This window comes from Rutidosis leptorrhynchoides, chromosome 1 (genome assembly GCF_046630445.1).
Source record: "Rutidosis leptorrhynchoides isolate AG116_Rl617_1_P2 chromosome 1, CSIRO_AGI_Rlap_v1, whole genome shotgun sequence".
NCBI classification, from domain to species: domain Eukaryota; kingdom Viridiplantae; phylum Streptophyta; class Magnoliopsida; order Asterales; family Asteraceae; genus Rutidosis; species Rutidosis leptorrhynchoides.
In genome coordinates, this window is record NC_092333.1 from 182222045 (window position 1) to 182242239 (window position 20195).

The following is a 20195-nucleotide window of genomic DNA, read 5'->3' on the forward strand; positions in this document are numbered from 1 at the left end:
CGAGCCCGCCTCCATACAACAGGCATGTAGAATGGCTCACAAACTAGTGAACCAGATTGAAGAAAGAATTAAAGAACAGACTGCTGAAGAGGCCAATGTGAAGCAAGTCAAAAGAAAGTGGGAGGAAAACGGTGATAAGAATCACCAATACAACAACAACAGCAATTACAACAATAATCGCAACAATTATCCCAACAATCGCAACTACAACAAACGGCCCAACAACAACAACAACAACAACAACAACAACAACAACAACAACAACAGCAACTACAACAATCATCCCAACAACAATAATAACCGCAACAACAACAACAATCAGAAGCAGCTATGCCAAAGGTGTGAAACGTATCACTCGGGGTTCTGCACCAAATTTTGCAACAAGTGTAAAAGAAATGGTCATAGCGCGGCGAAGTGTGAGGTCTACGGACCAGGGGTTAATAGAACGAAAGGAACAAATGGTGTCGGAATGAGTAATGGCGGAGCAAGTAGTATCGGAGCAAGTTATGCCAATGTAGTTTGTTATAAATGTGGAAAACTGGGCCACATTATTAGAAATTGCCCGAACCAGGAGAACACGAATGGACAAGACCGCGGAAGAGTTTTCAATATTAATGCGGCAGAGGCACAGGAAGACCCGGGGCTTGTTACGGGTACGTTTCTTATTGACAATAAATCTGCTTACGTTTTATTTGATTCGGGTGCGGATAGAAGCTATATGAGTAGAGATTTTTGTGCTAAATTAAGTTGTCCATTGACGCCTTTGGATAGTAAATTTTTACTCGAATTAGCAAATGGTAAATTAATTTCAGCAGATAATATATGTCGGAATCGAGAAATTAAACTGGTTGGCGAAACATTTAAGATTGATTTGATACCAGTAGAGTTAGGGAGTTTTGATGTGATAATCGGTATGGACTGGTTGAAAGAAGTGAAAGCAGAGATCGTTTGTTACAAAAATGTAATTCGCATTATACGAGAAAAAGGAAAACCCTTAATGGTGTACGAAGAAAAGGGCAACACGAAGCTACATCTTATTAGTAATTTGAAGGCACAAAAACTAATAAGAAAAGGTTGCTATGTTGTTCTAGCACACGTCGAGAAAGTACAAACTGAAGAAAAGAGCATCAATGATGTTCCCATTGCAAAAGAATTTCCCGATGTATTTCCGAAAGAATTACCGGGATTACCCCCACATCGATCCGTTGAATTTCAAATAGATCTTGTACCAGGAGCTGCACCAATAGCTCGTGCTCCTTACAGACTCGCACCCAGCAAGATGAAAGAACTGCAAAGCCAATTACAAGAACTTTTAGAGCGTGGTTTCATTCGACCAAGCACATCACCGTGGGGAGCTCCTGTTTTGTTTGTCAAGAAGAAAGATGGTACATTCAGGTTGTGTATCGACTACCGAGAGTTGAACAAACTTACCATCAAGAACCGCTACCCACTACCGAGAATTGATGACTTATTTGATCAACTACAAGGCTCGTCTGTTTATTCAAAGATTGACTTACGTTCCGGGTATCATCAAATGCGGGTGAAAGAAGATGATATTCCAAAGACTGCTTTCAGAACACGTTACGGTCATTACGAGTTTATGGTCATGCCGTTTGGTTTAACTAATGCACCAGCTGTGTTCATGGACCTTATGAACCGAGTGTGTGGACCATACCTTGACAAGTTTGTCATTGTTTTCATTGATGACATACTTATTTACTCAAAGAATGACCTAGAACACGGTGAACATTTGAGAAAGGTGTTAGAAGTATTGAGGAAGGAAGAATTGTACGCTAAATTTTCAAAGTGTGCATTTTGGTTGGAAGAAGTTCAATTCCTCGGTCACATAGTGAACAAAAAAGGTATTAAGGTGGATTCGGCAAAGATAGAAACTGTTGAAAAGTGGGAAACCCCAAAAACTCTGAAACACATACGCCAGTTTTTAGGACTAGCTGGTTACTACAGAAGGTTCATCCAAGACTTTTCCAGAATAGCAAAACCCTTGACTGCATTAACGCATAAAGGGAAGAAATTTGAATGGAATGATGAACAAGCGAAAGCGTTTCAGTTATTGAAGAAAAAGCTAACTACGGCACCTATATTGTCATTGCCTGAAGGGAATGATGATTTTGTGATTTATTGTGACGCATCAAAGCAAGGTCTCGGTTGTGTATTAATGCAACGAATGAAGGTGATTGCTTATGCGTCTAGACAATTGAAGATTCACGAACAAAATTATACGACGCATGATTTGGAATTAGGCGCGGTTGTTTTTGCATTAAAGACTTGGAGGCACTACTTATATGGGGTCAAAAGTATTATATATACCGACCACAAAAGTCTTCAACACATATTTAATCAGAAACAACTGAATATGAGGCAACGTAGGTGGATTGAATTGTTGAATGATTACGACTTTGAGATTCGTTACCACCCGGGGAAGGCAAATGTGGTAGCCGAAGCCTTGAGCAGAAAGGACAGAGAACCCATTCGAGTAAAATCTATGAATATAATGATTCATAATAACCTTACTACTCAAATAAAGGAGGCACAACAAGGAGTTTTAAAAGAGGGAAATTTAAAGGATGAAATACCCAAAGGATCGGAGAAGCATCTTAATATTCGGGAAGACGGAACCCGGTATAGGGCTGAAAGGATTTGGGTACCAAAATTTGGAGATATGAGAGAAATAGTACTTAGAGAAGCTCATAAAACCAGATACTCAATACATCCTGGAACGGGGAAGATGTACAAGGATCTCAAGAAACATTTTTGGTGGCCGGGTATGAAAGCCGATGTTGCTAAATACGTAGGAGAATGTTTGACGTGTTCTAAGGTCAAAGCTGAGCATCAGAAACCATCAGGTCTACTTCAACAACCCAAAATCCCGGAATGGAAATGGGAAAACATTACCATGGATTTCATCACTAAATTGCCAAGGACTGCAAGTGGTTTTGATACTATTTGGGTAATAGTTGATCGTCTCACCAAATCAGCACACTTTCTGCCAATAAGAGAAGATGACAAGATGGAGAAGTTAGCACGACTGTATTTGAAGGAAGTCGTCTCCAGACATGGAATACCAATCTCTATTATCTCTGATAGGGATGGCAGATTTATTTCAAGATTCTGGCAGACATTACAGCAAGCATTAGGAACTCGTCTAGACATGAGTACTGCCTATCATCCACAAACTGATGGGCAGAGTGAAAGGACGATACAAACGCCTGAAGACATACTACGAGCATGTGTTATTGATTTCTGAAACAGTTGGGATCGACATCTACCGTTAGCAGAATTTTCCTACAACAACAGCTACCATTCAAGCATTGAGATGGCGCCGTTTGAAGCACTTTATGGTAGAAAGTGCAGGTCTCCGATTTGTTGGAGTAAAGTGGGGGATAGACAGATTACGGGTCCGGAGATTATACAAGAAACTACCGAGAAGATCATCCAAATTCAACAACGGTTGAAAACCGCCCAAAGTCGACAAAAGAGCTACGCTGACATTAAAAGAAAAGATATAGAATTTGAAATTGGAGAGATGGTCATGCTTAAAGTTGCACCTTGGAAAGGCGTTGTTCGATTTGGTAAATGAGGGAAATTAAATCCAAGGTATATTGGACCATTCAAGATTATTGATCGTGTCGGACCAGTAGCTTACCGACTTGAGTTACCTCAACAACTCGCGGCTGTACATAACACTTTCCACGTCTCGAATTTGAAGAAATGTTTTGCTAAAGAAGATCTCACTATTCCGTTAGATGAAATCCAAATCAACGAAAAACTCCAATTCATCGAAGAGCCCGTCGAAATAATGGATCGTGAGGTTAAAAGACTTAAGCAAAACAAGATACCAATTGTTAAGGTTCGATGGAATGCTCATAGAGGACCCGAGTTCACCTGGGAGTGTGAAGATCAGATGAAGAAGAAATACCCGCATCTATTTCCAGAAGATTCGTCAACACCTTCAACAGCTTAAAATTTCGGGACGAAATTTATTTAACGGGTAGGTACTGTAATGACCCGAACTTTTCCATGTTTATATATATTAATTGAGATTGATATTTACATGATTAAATTTTTCTAACATGTTAAGCAATCAAACTTGTTAAGACTTGATTAATTGAAATATGTTTCATATAGACAATTGACCACCCAAGTTGACCGGTGATTCACGAACGTTAAAACTTGTAAAAACTATATGATGACATATATATGGATATATATATATATAGTTAACATGATACTATGATAAGTAAACATATCATTAAGTATATTAACAATGAACTATATATGTAAAAACAAGACTACTAACTTAATGATTTTTAAACGAGACATATATGTAACGATTATCGTTGTAAAGACATTTAATGTATATATATCATATTAAGAGATATTCATACATGATAATATCATGATAATATAATAATTTAAAATCTCATTTGATATTATAAACATTGAGTTAACAACATTTAACAAGATCGTTAACCTAAAGGTTTCAAAACAACACTTACATGTAACGACTAACGATGACTTAACGACTCAGTTAAAATGTATATACATGTAGTGTTTTAATACGTATTTATACACTTTTGAAAGACTTCAATACACTTATCAAAATACTTCTACTTAACAAAAATGCTTACAATTACATCCTCGTTCAGTTTCATCAACAATTCTACTCGTATGCACCCGTTTTCGTACTCGTACAATACACAGCTTTTAGATGTATGTACTATTGGTATATACACTCCAATGATCAGCTCTTAGCAGCCCATGTGAGTCACCTAACACATGTGGGAACCATCACTTGGCAACTAGCATGAAATATCTCATAAAATTACAAAAATATGAGTAATCATTCATGACTTATTTACATGAAAACAAAATTACATATCCTTTATATCTAATCCATACACCAACGACCAAAAACACCTACAAACACTTTCATTCTTCAATTTTCTTCATCTAATTGATCTCTCTCAAGTTCTATCTTCGAGTTCTAAGTGTTCTTCATAAATTCTACAAGTTCTAGTTACATAAAATCAAGAATACTTTCAAGTTTGCTAGCTCACTTCCAATCTTGTAAGGTGATCATCCAACCTCAAGAAATCTTTGTTTATTACAGTAGGTTATCATTCTAATACAAGGTAATAATCATATTCAAACTTTGGTTCAATTTCTTTAACTATAACAATCTTATTTCAAGTGATGATCTTACTTGAACTTGTTTTCGTGTCATGATTCTGCTCCAAGAACTTCGAGCCATCCAAGGATCCGTTGAAGCTAGATCCATTTTTCCCTTTTCCAGTAGGTTTATCCAAGGAACTTAAGGTAGTAATGATGTTCATAACATCATTCGATTCATACATATAAAGCTATCTTATTCGAAGGTTTAAACTTGTAATCACTAGAACATAGTTTAGTTAATTCTAAACTTGTTCGCAAACAAAAGTTAATTCTTCTAACTTGACTTTTAAAATCAACTAAACACATGTTCTATATCTATATGATATGCTAACTTAATGATTTAAAACCTGGAAACACGAAAAACACCGTAAAACCGGATTTACGCCGTCGTAGTAACACCGCGGGCTGTTTTGGGTTAGTTAATTAAAAACTATGATAAACTTTGATTTAAAAGTTGTTATTCTGAGAAAATGATTTTTATTATGAACATGAAACTATATCCAAAAATTATGGTTAAACTCAAAGTGGAAGTATGTTTTCTAAAATGGTCATCTAGACGTCGTTCTTTCGACTGAAATGACTACTTTTACAAAAATTACTTGTAACTTATTTTTCCGACTATAAACCTATACTTTTTCTGTTATGATACTTTTTCTGTTTAGAGTTCAATATGAAACCATAGCAACTTGATTCACTCAAAACGGATTTAAAATGAAGAAGTTATGGGTAAAACAAGATTGGATAATTTTTCTCATTTTAGCTACGTGAAAATTGGTAACAAATCTATTCCAACCATAACTTAATCAACTTGTGTTGTATATTATGTAATCTTGAGATACCATAGACACGTATACAATGTTTCGACCTATCATGTCGACACATCTATATATATTTCGGAACAACCATAGACACTCTATATGTGAATGTTGGAGTTAGCTATACAGGGTTGAGGTTGATTCCAAAATATATATAGTTTGAATTGTGATCAATACTGAGATACGTATACACTGGGTCGTGGATTGATTCAAGATAATATTTATAGATTTATTTCTGTACATCTAACTGTGGACAACTAGTTGTAGGTTACTAATGAGGACAGCTGACTTAATAAACTTAAAACATCAAAATATATTAAAAGTGTTGTAGATATATTTTGAACATACTTTGATATATATGTATATATTGTTATAGGTTCGTGAATCAACAGTGGCCAAGTCTTACTTCCCGACGAAGTAAAAATCTGTGAAAGTGAGTTATAGTCCCACTTTTAAAATCTAATATTTTTGGGATGAGAATACATGCAGGTTTTATAAATAATTTACAAAATAGACACAAGTACGTGAAACTACATTCTATGGTTGAATTTTCAAAATCGAATATGCCCCTTTTTATTAAGTCTGGTAATCTAAGAATTAAGGAACAGACACCCTAATTGACGCGAATCCTAAAGATAGATCTATTGGGCCTAACAAACCCCATCCAAAGTACCGGATGCTTTAGTACTTCGAAATTTATATCATATCCGAAGGGTGTCCCGGAATGATGGGGATATTCTTATATATGCATCTTGTTAATGTCGGTTACCAGGTGTTCACCATATGAATGATTTTTATCTCTATGTATGGGATGTGTATTGAAATATGAAATCTTGTGGTCTATTGTTAAGATTTGATATATATAGGTTAAACCTATAACTCACCAACATTTTTGTTGACGTTTAAAGCATGTTTATTCTCAGGTGAATACTAAGAGCTTCCGCTGTTGCATACTAAAATAAGGACAAAATTTGGAGTCCATGTTTGTATGATATTGTGTAAAAACTGCATTCAAGAAACTGATTTCGATGTAACATATTTGTATTGTAAACCATTATGTAATGGTCGTGTGTAAACATGATATTTTAGATTATCATTATTTGATAATCTACGTAAAGCTTTTTAAACCTTTATTTATGAAATAGAGGTTATGGTTTGTTTTAAAAATGAATGCAGTCTTTGAAAAACGTCTCATATAGAGGTCAAAACCTCGCAACGAAATCAATTAATATGGAACGTTTTTAATCAATAAGAACGGGACATTTCACATAGTGGCCAACAAAGAATAGCACTTGCAAATGAATCATATCTCTTTTATATTATTATTTTTTTTTTAAAACCGATCCCTTGAAAATATTTTAAAAATCGTATGATTATTTGTGTATGGGGCCGTGATCCTTCTTTTGAACTTGGGCCAAAATTGTTGCGGATGATAAATGGGCCGAATACTTCTATGTTGTTGGGCCGTATAACTATTAAATGTAATTGGGCCAAGGGTTTTGGGTTAAATGAATACAAACGCAAATATAAACAAGAACATGAGAGTGCTTCGGTGGTTTGGAAAGAAGTGAGTTTAGCAAGAGGTCATGGGTTCAAGACTTAGCAGAGACGGTTTTCTATTTCTTTTTAGGAAAGCTTATTCTAAGGTAGTATCTTCTTTTTATTATTTTTATTATTGTTATTATTATCATTACTATCAATATTATAACTATTATTATCATTAATATTATTTTTGTTATTAACATTAATTATTATCAAGTATTATTATTAAGCATTATTAATATTAAGAGTTATTATCAAAACTATAATTTTTATTGTAAAAACAATACAACTTTTTATTTTAGTATCATTATTTTTAAAATTATCATTTTTACTAAAACTATATTTCTATTAAAAATAACATTATTAATTAAACTATCATTTTTATTTATTATTTTGAATTGACATTATTGATATCATTATTATTATTATTAACATTATAAAGAGATTACAACTTTTTAATTACGAGTATTAATATTATTTAACCAACTAACAATTAGTACATAACATTAAATTTAAAACATATAACATATAAGTTATTAAAATAATAAGTATATCACTAATAATATAAATTCGTTCGATTACCATATTATGTGTTAATATATATATAAATGATATAGGTTCGTGAATCCGAGGTCAACCCTACACTTGTTAAATGTAGTCATATGTATTTTTACTACAAAATACATTAGGTGAGTTTCATTTGATTTCCTTTTACTCTTTACATTTTTGGGGCTGAGAATACATGCAAATGTTTTATTAACTGTTTTACAATAATTATATGCGTGAGTTTTCATTACTCCCTTTTTAAATGCTTTTGCAATATATATTTTTGGGACTGAGAATACATGCGCTGCTTTTATAAATGCTTTACGAAATAGACACAAGTAATCGAAACTACATTCTATGGTTGGATTATCTAATCGAATATGCCCTTTTTATTAAGTCTGGTAATCTAAGAATTAGGGAACAGACACTCTAATTGACGCAAACTCTAAAGATAGATCTATCGGGCCCAACAAACCCCATCCAAAGTACCGGATGCTTTAGTACTTCGAAATTTATATCATGTCCGAAGGAGGATCCCGGAATGATGGGGATATCCTAATATGCATAGTGTGAATGTCAGTTACCAGGTGTTCAATCCATATGAATGATATTTTTGTCTCTATGCATGGGACGTATGTTATGAGAAATGGAAATATGAAATCTTGTGGTCTATTAAAATTATGAAATGATTATTTATGTTAAACTAATGAACTCACCAACCTTTTGGTTGACACTTGAAAGCATGTTTATTCTCAGGTTTGAAAGAAATCTTTCGCTGTGCATTTGCTCATTTTAGAGACATTACTTGGAGTCATACATGACATATTTCAAAAGACGTTGCATTCGAGTCGTCGAGTTCATCAGGATTATTATCAAGTTAATTATAGTTAGATATATTGTGAAATGGTATGCATGCCGTCAACTTTCGATGTAATGAAAGTTTGTCTTTTCAAAAACGAATGCAATGTTTGTAAAATGTATCATATAGAGGTCAAGTACCTCGCGATGTAATCAACTGTTGTGAATCGTTTATAATCGATATGGACTTCGTCCGGATGGATTAGGACGGGTCCTTTCAGTTGGTATCAGAGCGGTGGTCTTAGCGAACCAGGTCTTGCATTAGTATGTCTAATTGATATTTGTTTAGATGCATTAGTGCATCTGGACTTCGACCGTGTCTGCATGTCAAAAGTTTTGCTTATCATTTCTAGTCGGAAATCATCTGTTTATCATCCTTAGGAAATTATCTGCTTATCATTCTTAGTCTGGACATGTCTTGCTGCCTCTATTGCATAGACAGTGTATAGATAAATTCATGTCTTAGCGTATCTGTTAATGTTACCTTTGCCTGACAGCTTCCTTAGATTCCTCTGTAACTTATGGGATTTTAGTATTATATATGCATATGTAAATTATGTATTGCAGGGTACTAATCTACATCCTATAATCTATTTCTTATCGAAAATCCTTCATCTAATCGTACGAGATGAATCCTGCAACCAGTTCGAGTCCCTCAGATTCCGATACCTATTCCGATAGTTATTCCGACAGCTATTCCGACAGCTATTCCGAAATAGATGTTCACCTAAACTCCGAAAATAGCGTCATCAGTATGAATCAACCAATCAGCCATTATCAATTCATTTGATGGGTTCGTAGTCGACTTAATTAATGGAAACACGCAGAAGGCAATCCCTTCCACCAACCGAATTCATCTCACAATGAACTTGAAGCGTTTACCGGCGAACCTGTTCGAGACACCATTTTCAGTCTCATTTCCAGGGTAACTCGACAAGATTATATTCTATCCACAATTCTAAACCTTATTCATCCACTCGTTCCGATCGACAATCATCCTGGAGTAATAAGTCAACGAATTTCGCGCTCGAATAATCAATTCGGAGAATATGGTGCAAAATGTACCAGCTTCAACAACATCACCGGCACCAACAGTACCATCAATAACAACACCAGTACCATCAACAATCCATGCTTCAATATCATCATCTGTACTTTGAGTATGATCTTCGTTCTACGTATCGTTCTACCTCATTTATCTTCGTTCGACATGGCGAATATGTAATCTCTGAAGTTTTAGAGATTATTTATTCTAGTTCCAATTGAAAAGAAAATGAGTTTAATATCATATTAACTCATTAAATCCATGAATACATCTGAAGAGAATATATATGTATATATGTTTTCATAAAGATTGTAATTAAAAATTCTCTTGTACAAACTGTTAATGGTGAAAATATTTTAACGGGTAGGTAATACCCGAGGAATATTTAGATTTCACATTAATATGTCACATTGTACATTCTTCAAATGTGATTCAACAGTCATTTCATATCCTACTTACATCCACAGATATATGAATCCGTTAACCACAGAATAACCATTTTCATTCAAATTTCATATTTGGATTTTGACCTATCAGAATCCAACCAGTGGCATAATGAAGAAAACATTTGACGGAATAAAATTTGTTAGAAACAAACAAATTAACTATGAGAAATTTTGTTAAGAATCCACGTTAACAAAATTCTAGCTAACTGTGGACTAATCAACTGAGGACTACCAATAGTGGACAATTAAAATAAATTAAAATATTGATTATAACATATGAAACCAAACAATACTTTAAGTCTGCCACTTGATTTCATCTTAAACCTCATTTGTATCTTGACGATTCCAATCTGCGTTCAAACCTTTCATGATTCTTAAAAACACTTCAATCGAGAGGATGAACTAACAACACTTCATCTACAGAAGAAGAGATTGATGCATATAGTTATGCACCTGAAAACACTCGGAACCTGAGTAAACGTTTAATACATAGATGTGCTAATTCCTTTAGCGTTATTATCACCAAAAATAACTTTACACCTCCTGTTCGAGATAGCCAATTTTGTCACAGCTCCAACAAGTCAACTTCGACTTTTCGTCCGAAACAACCTTATTATAACCTTGATATATACGTTGTCTTTTCGCTTTCGTTACCGGAGGACTATTTAAATCCCACCACATTAACAGTAAACGTACCAGCAACTTCACTACTTTTTGGCGAAAGTCACTTCGATAAATCACTATATTTATTCATTAATACCCTATCATATACTCATCCGCGTTCTGTAACGATAATTGTCATACCAATTACCGGGAATCAGCAATCAGCATTTCGAATCTCGCAATATTTCTACATCAACAGTTATATATATACATATAACCTTTATCTCTTAGAATTATGATTTTCATTCTGAAATTCTGAAAAGCACCCAGTCTGCGAATTAATGCTCTGAATTTTGAAAAGTTAAAAAAAAAAAACAACTGTACACGACATTAACCGTCGAAAGTTTGATGATAAAGAATGGAGTATTGGAAACATTCAATAGAAAATTTAGTACCGAAAAGCGGATTATATGAAACTATGAAGGAAGCCGTGGACAAATCACAAAGAATAAGTTTGACTTTAAAGAATCCAAATGATTCAATGCCTGCTAAAGTCTTTAGCGAATATCTTGCTCTTTACTCTAAACCCTTGCGGACAGTAGTTTCTATCATCCTCTAATCTTAGATATTCTGAGATATTATCGTATCTTTCATCATAAATATCCTTAATATTTCTGAATATATTTTCATAACTAATCTTATCTGAAATCATTAATCTCTTCGTGCTATCAGTATTACATCATATAGAAACTGTTCGTTTCTATATTCTGTAAACTTTCGAGCTTAAAATATGAATGTTATTGAAGTAATGTTGAGAACTGATGCATGAGTTAGTATAATATAATGACACTTGATCAACGTGATTATATTACAGTAAGTCATGCTGAGTTTCTAATGAAACGTGATGATTCACAGGCTCTAACGTCATCATGTGTCATGTTACACAACTCTTATATTCTATTTAAAACCTCTAAAATATTAAGAAAATATTTCTTGATGATTCGGTCTTTTCCAGGGTATTCTGGTAATTTAACCAATCAAGATCGTGCCATTACCATTCCTTTCTTAGAACATTAGCAATGTTCATTTTGAAATTTATATCTATGAATTCTGGACCATTACAATAGATGCCTAACCGCAAGAAGAAGAAACGAAGGGACAAAGCTCCGAAATAGAAATTGGAGTATAAATCGCAGCAAATAGGAGGGAGTATGAACTGTGGATGATAATGACTATAGGAAACAGAAATAGGGACATTGAAAAATAAGAGGAGATACAAAGCCCGATAACAACGTATAAATTACAAACCGTGGATATTAATACGAATAGCAATATAAAGACAAGGTATAATTAAGAATAGTATCACCCCAAGGTAATAATAGAAGTAAATAGATTCTTCTGGAAGAAGATTGAAAAGAAGGATGACAGAAATGATAATTAGGAAAATATCAAGGATTAGAACTGGATTAAGCATTTTCACAATCTTTTGGATGTATGAACTAAGAAAGAAAGTATAGGAATGATGAAAATAATGGAGCGGAAAAAGTATAATTTATAATGGAAATGTCAAACAGAGTAATCGAGGCAGATCACCGTATTTAATTATAGATATCTTAATTTCCTTATTCGCCGAAGAATTCAATTCTTTTATATTTCGGAGATTTTTCTTTAAATCCCGTGAATTCCGGAATTCAACCAAGACAACGTCAATAGTTAAGATGCACCTTATTTTCTAAATTCAACCCTGACTCTATCAAAAGTTAAGATAAATCTTTACTTTCCTATTTCAATCTTTGGTGATAGCTTCATTCGTACGCTTCGAGTAATCGAATAATTTTATCCAAATTATTCAATGGTGATAAAACTTTATTATCAACTCATATTCGTCATGAAAACGATTTTATTGTTAGCCATGACCACCTCACTCAAATTTCGGGACGAAATTTCTTTAACGGGTAGGTACTGTGATGACCCGGAAATTTCCAACCAAATTTAAACTTTAATCTTTATATGATTCTGACACGATAAGCAAAGTTTGTTAAGTTGAATCTCAAAAAGTTTAAAACTGTGTTCATACATTCATTTAACCTTGACCAGATTCCAACGATTCACGAACCATTATATATATATATATATATATATATATATATATATATATATATATATATATATATATATATATATATATATATATATATATATGAATTCTGTACACAATTAATATTATATGTATGTTATAATATATCTAATATATATAACTATTAAATATTCAATTGTGTTATTATCGGTATTACATAATTAATAAAATGTAATATTATTATATTAAATTTAATTACGAACTAAAATATAATTATTGTATTACTTTCATTATTAATATTGATATCAGTATTATTAATAGTATTAATTTGAGATTTGATATATATAAATTGTTATATCAATATTATCATTATTACTTCCATTATTATTTGTATTATTAATATTATTATATAAAAATTGAAACATGTAACATGATTAATATTAATATTATTATTAGATATTATTATTATTATTATTATGTATTATTATTAATATAATTATTATTATTACTAATATATTATTAATTATTAATATTTATTATATAAATTATAAATCAAGAAGTAATCGTACGATTCAGTTTGATGTTACTATCAGGCTGTAGATTTTTTTTTATTTCCTGTCTCTAAACTGATTACAAATTGATCTCCATTCACATATACAAAACAAAATTTTGAGAAGTCAATATCAAATAAGTGTACAATTTTTGTTACATGTAACTATCTAATTTTAACTCTTTCTCCTATCTTCATACTCTGCTCGATTCTTCCTGTCTTCAATTTGATTCATATTGATCTCCATTCGGAGATACAAAACAAAATATGTTAAGTAACAAAGTCATAAAATCGTACGAATCTGTTTTCAATCACGATCAAACCTTTTTGATTTTTGTTTCTTATTCTTGTTTATGAGAATCAAAGTACGATAGATACACCTTCTCCATATAACAATCGATTCTCGATGCAATTGATTAATTCATCCGTTTTCTCCACCCTTAAACACCCGACAACCTTCACTCCCTCTCTAAATCCTTGTAACCAAAACACCACATTTTCGCTACTGCTATACGGTCTTGCTAGACAAATTTCGAACAAGCACACGACCACCACCTAAAACCCATAATCAACACTTTCTTCAAACTTCAATCACCAATATGTAAACTACTGCTACAACCGATATAATGTTACTTTTCCTGTATATTTGAGCAAGCTAAAAAAAAAACATCACCTTCATGCTTGCAAACACCATTAATTTGTTTAAATTGTTTTCTTCTTGCTTGTTGCTGCTTCAGTTGCCAACACAGAACCAATATCACCACCAAAACTATCTTAGATGACGATTGCTGCTGTTTAGATTGTTTCTGTTTATGTCGAGTAAATCCACCAATTAAAAACACCAGGTAACCCACCATCGAACCCCTACCAATACACGTTTTATTTCCTTTCTGTTCCCTGTTTCTATTTAATGCAAGCCACAACCCATGACCCATGTCTTCTACTACTGCTTCCTCGATCGAACCTCACCCCAAAACCCACTTGTTCTTGTATTGTTTGTAGCCGGAAGCAACACCATATAAACCGCTACTTTTATCACACAACACCACCACTAGTCGATCACCACCACTTACAACTACTGCTACTCTATCGATTTCTGTGTATTTGCTATTCGTTTAAAACAAAGAAAAACAAACGAATAATGTAAATGGGATTTGGTACGTGAAATCTTAAAGCAAGATGAATATATTAAAAGTTGTGGCCATTTGATTGTATATTATCTAAAGTCCTAGACATATGCTAGTGTGTGTGGGACAATGTAAAGGTTTATTGGCAGACAAAGTGGGAAGCAAAAGTTATTGGATGAGCTATGAATTCCTTTTCTTTCTAAAAAAATAAAATCCGATACCTCTTCTTATAAGTAATACACATCTGTAAATAATGGATTTTATTTGTCAAGAGGACTTGGTTTAAAATTTGCATGATAAGATAAGGCTCGTGGACTTTTTCCTATTTTCACTCATTCGATATTCTTGGGCCACCATTTTTTTTTTTTACAAATAGGCCGTGATTTGTGGAGACAACAAAATCATGAAGACATGTTGATACAATTACTACACTGTTTGGGATCCCATCGTGATTTACTCAACCACCACTTTATGTAATTTTTTTTGTTGTATGTTGTTTCCTTCGGTTTGTATTTGACCAAAACAGTTGCCCCATTTGCTGTCTTAAAATGATACTTAATATTAGCTTTTTCCCTTCATAGTGGCCAACAAAGAATAGCACTTGCAAATGAATCATATCTCTTTTATATTATTATTTTTTTTTAAAAACCGATCCCTTGAAAATATTTTAAAAATCATATGATTATTTGTGTATGGGGCCGTGATCCTTCTTTTGAACTTGGGCCAAAATTGTTGCGGATGATAAATGGGCCGAATACTTCTATGTTGTTGGGCCGTATAACTATTAAATGTAATTGGGCCAAGGGTTTTGGGTTAAATGAATACAAACGCAAATATAAACAAGAACATGAGAGTGCTTCAGTGGTTTGGAAAGAAGTGAGTTTAGCAAGAGGTCATGGGTTCAAGACTTGGCAGAGGCGGTTTTCTATTTCTTTTTAGGAAAGCTTATTCTAAGGTAGTATCTTCTTTTTATTATTTTTATTATTGTTATTATTATCATTACTATCAATATTATAACTATTATTATCATTAATATTATTTTTGTTATTAACATTAATTATTATCAAGTATTATTATTAAGCATTATTAATATTAAGAGTTATTATCAAAACTATAATTTTTATTGTAAAAACAATACAACTTTTTATTTTAGTATCATTATTGTTAAAATTATCATTTTTACTAAAACTATATTTTTATTAAAAATAACATTATTAATTAAACTATCATTTTTATTTATTATTTTGAATTGACATTATTGATATCATTATTATTATTATTAACATTATAAAGAGATTACAACTTTTTAATTACGAGTATTAATATTATTTAACCAACTAACAATTAGTACATAACATTAAATTTAAAACATATAACATATAAGTTATTAAAATAACAAGTATATTACTAATAATATAAATTCGTTCGATTACCATATTATGTGTTAATATATATATAAATGATATAGGTTCGTGAATCCGAGGTCAACCCTACACTTGTTAAATGTCGTCATATGTATTTTTACTACAAAATACATTAGGTGAGTTTCATTTGATTCCCTTTTACTCTTTACACTTTTGGGGCTGAGAATACATGCAAATGTTTTATTAACTGTTTTACAATAATTATATGCGTGAGTTTTCATTACTCCCTTTTTAAATGCTTTTGCAATATATATTTTTGGGACTGAGAATACATGCGCTGCTTTTATAAATGCTTTACGAAATAGACACAAGTAATCGAAACTACATTCTATGGTTGGATTATCTAATCGAATATGCCCTTTTTATTAAGTCTGGTAATCTAAGAATTAGGAAACAGACACCCTAATTGACGCGACCTCTTAAGATAGATCTATCGGGCCCAACAAGCCCCATCCAAAGTACCGGATACTTTAGTACTTCGAAATTTATATCATGTCCGAAGGAGGATCCCGGAATGATAGGGATATTCTAATATGCATAGTGTGAATGTCGGTTACCAGGTGTTCAATCCATATGAATGATATTTTTGTCTCTATGCATGGGACGTATGTTATGAGAAATGGAAATATGAAATCTTGTGGTCTATTAAAATTATGAAATGATTATTTATGTTAAACTAATGAACTCACCAACCTTTTGGTTGACACTTGAAAGCATGTTTATTCTCAGGTTTGAAAGAAATCTTCCGCTGTGCATTTGCTCATTTTAGAGACATTACTTGGAGTCATACATGACATATTTCAAAAGACGTTGCATTCGAGTCGTCGAGTTCATCAAGATTATTATTAAGTCAATTATAGTTAGATATATTGTGAAATGGTATGCATGCCATCAACTTTCGATGTAATGAAAGTTTGTCTTTTCAAAAACGAATGCAATGTTTGTAAAATGTATCATATAGAGGTCAAGTACCTCGCGATGTAATCACCTGTTGTGAATCGTTTATAATTGATATGGACTTCGTCCGGATGGATTAGGACGGGTCCTTTCAAAAAGGATAACGTTTTACAAAAGATAACGTGACACAAAGGTCATTTACAAGTCATTATTCAAATAACATAAGTTTTGAATGCAAGATAAAAGTTCTATGATTGAGACATCTCTAAGTTATGCAGCGGAAGTCTAACACAGCGAGTCTGTAACAGCAAGTCTAAAACACCAAGACAGCAAGTCTAACAGCAGAAGCAACAACGTCTAAGCACCTGAGAAATACACGCTTAAAAGTCAACATGAATGTTGGTGAGCTATAGTTTGTATTCAGTAATGTAATGTAGACCACGAGATTTCGTATTCAAAATAGTATGAAAAGTATATGCTTATCCGTGGGCACCCGGTAACTAACTTAACGTAATAGTAATACCCCCTAAAAGTACACTTGGCGAGTGTGTATGTCCTCGAAGTATCAAACACCCGTTAAATGCTAGCGCAACTAGTCCGAGTGGGGATGTCAAACCCTATGGATCCATATCTAATATTCGCGTTCACCGGTTCAAAAACCAATGATTAAACATTACCGTGCTAAGGGGAATCTTTATGCCGTTATATCACCCATACATATATAAAGTTTAAGTACTCATGTCTAGTATGTAAAACATAAAAAGCGCATGTATTCTCAGTCCCAAAAATAGTAAAGTAAAAAGGGAAGCTATAACTCACAGTGAATAAGCAGTAAAAGTCGATATGAAAAGTATGCAGGTAGTAAGTTGTTCTGAAAGGTCGTAAACCTAAGTCAAAGGTCACTAAGTCAGTATGTTGTCCCAAAAGATTTAAAAGTATGTAAGTAAAGTCCTATACATCATCATCGTCATCATCATTCGTAAAAGATAAAGTAAGTTTCAAAAAGAAAAGAGATCGAAACAAAAGGCTGAATTCGGACAGCTGCTACGACCTCTATACAAAACGAAAAGACGCGTGGTCAGTGGCCAAGGCTCCGTATGCGAGTCCTCTAACCGCTATCCAATTTTCAGAACCTAACTCGTCTTCATTTGACCGTGTTGACGGTTTAAGTGCGAATAGATCAGAATTTTTAGCACGTCATTACAAAGGCGTATTGACTTTCGGAAGGCTATAAATCCTAAACCGTATATCGGATTTAGGCGAGGCCTAAACAAAAAAGTTATCTACTCAAAATGAACTATCTGAAAATTAGTTTTCCAGAAGTCCAGGAGTCTAATAAAACCCCTAAAAACAGTAAACAAATGCTCTGGTGGGTTTCTTGGTGCTTGATGCTCATCACGGTTCTCATCCTTGATGCGTGTAAGCTTCAAGTGTACAACTCTTTGATGTTTTAGCATCACTTTGACCAAGTTTCAACCATAAACACACAACTAAGAGTAAAATTTATTATTCTACAAGTTTTAAACATCAAGATTGCCTCTTTATTGCATAAATCCAATAAAGCTTCAACATTTGTCCTTTTTACACAAGTTTATGCATCTCCATCATATGTGATGATGAAGACTTGATCTTTACCATCACAACAAATACAAAAAGGTTCCAAGTAAGTGAGATCTACAATAATAACTTAGATCACAAGTATTAAGAAAATCCTAAGCTAGAAAGCTTGGATCTTTACAAGATTAATGAGACCATAAGCTAGAAAGCTAAGATCTAATGAAAGTAATGAGACCATAAGCTAAAAAGCTAAGATCTTTAATAAAATAATGAAACCCTAAGCTAGAAATCTTGGATCTTTAGTGTTCTTGAAGATCCTTAAAGCAAAAGACTAGATCTTTAAGTTACATGAAGATCATAAACACAAGTTTTGATCTTCATAACCAAATAAAGAAATCATAAGTTAGATCTAACAAGTAAATAAAGATTCAAAGCTAGAAAGCTTGAATCTTTCATGTTCTTGAAGGATTCAAACTCAAGTTTGAATCTACAAGATATAACAAGATCAAAAACTAAAAAGATAGATCCTTTAAATTATGATGATGATGTCGTGGATATGAAGGGAAGAAGAAGAGAAAGAAAATTTAAAACTTACTTTTTTTAGAGTGAGAAAGACTAGAGAGCGAATTAGAGAGTAAATGTGTGTAATTTGTGAATGAAATCAAGTGTGAAATGTGAGGAATTAGCATGGTATTTATAGGAGGTGATGGGGTGGTATGGTGATGGTGGCCGTGGGGTTTGGGGGGGACAAGGGGGATAAACTTTTGCTTTTTGGTTAATGGTTGTCTAAAGTTGTTGCTTATGTTGGGATCCCATGCAACAATTGTGATTATGGTTAACAAAAATGCTAATATGTTCCCTCTAATAAATGGGCATTTGACTTACATTTATATGGGTCATAAACTTATTAAAATTGGGCTAATTAAATAGTCCATTAGCTAGAGTAGGGTGGGCTTGAGTCCAACAAGGTAGAAAGTCCAACAAGACTAACTAGTGATCATAAATAAATTACTGAGCATAATTAAGCAACCAAAAGCCCAAGTAATTGTTATTAGGAAATAACAATTAGTATTTTGTAGTCGTAATATTCCAATTACGACCAAAGTTAAACGTGTACCAAAATACATATAGCTCGTTCTCAACGTCAAGTGACACTAACGGTCGTAAAAGCATTCGAGGATCAAGTTAAGTCACTAAGTACTTAATGGCACATTTTACGGTATAAACGAAGGTAATTAATCATGAAATAAGATCCCAGAATATAATATAGCTCAGTACGCACAACTACGCAGTTTCGCCGAAAGTAACAAGCACAAAAGCAAGTCAAAAAAGTCGGGTCGTTATATCATTGTCCTATTATTCTTCGTGATAAGATTATTAATTTTGGGCCTAAGACTTTCAAGGTATTTGATGAATGGTATAACAAAGAGGGGGTTGATCAAGTGATTGGCTCGGCTTGGGATTTTTTAGTTCATGGCTCAAGGTTGGATTGCAAGTTTAGGGAAAAGCTAAAAA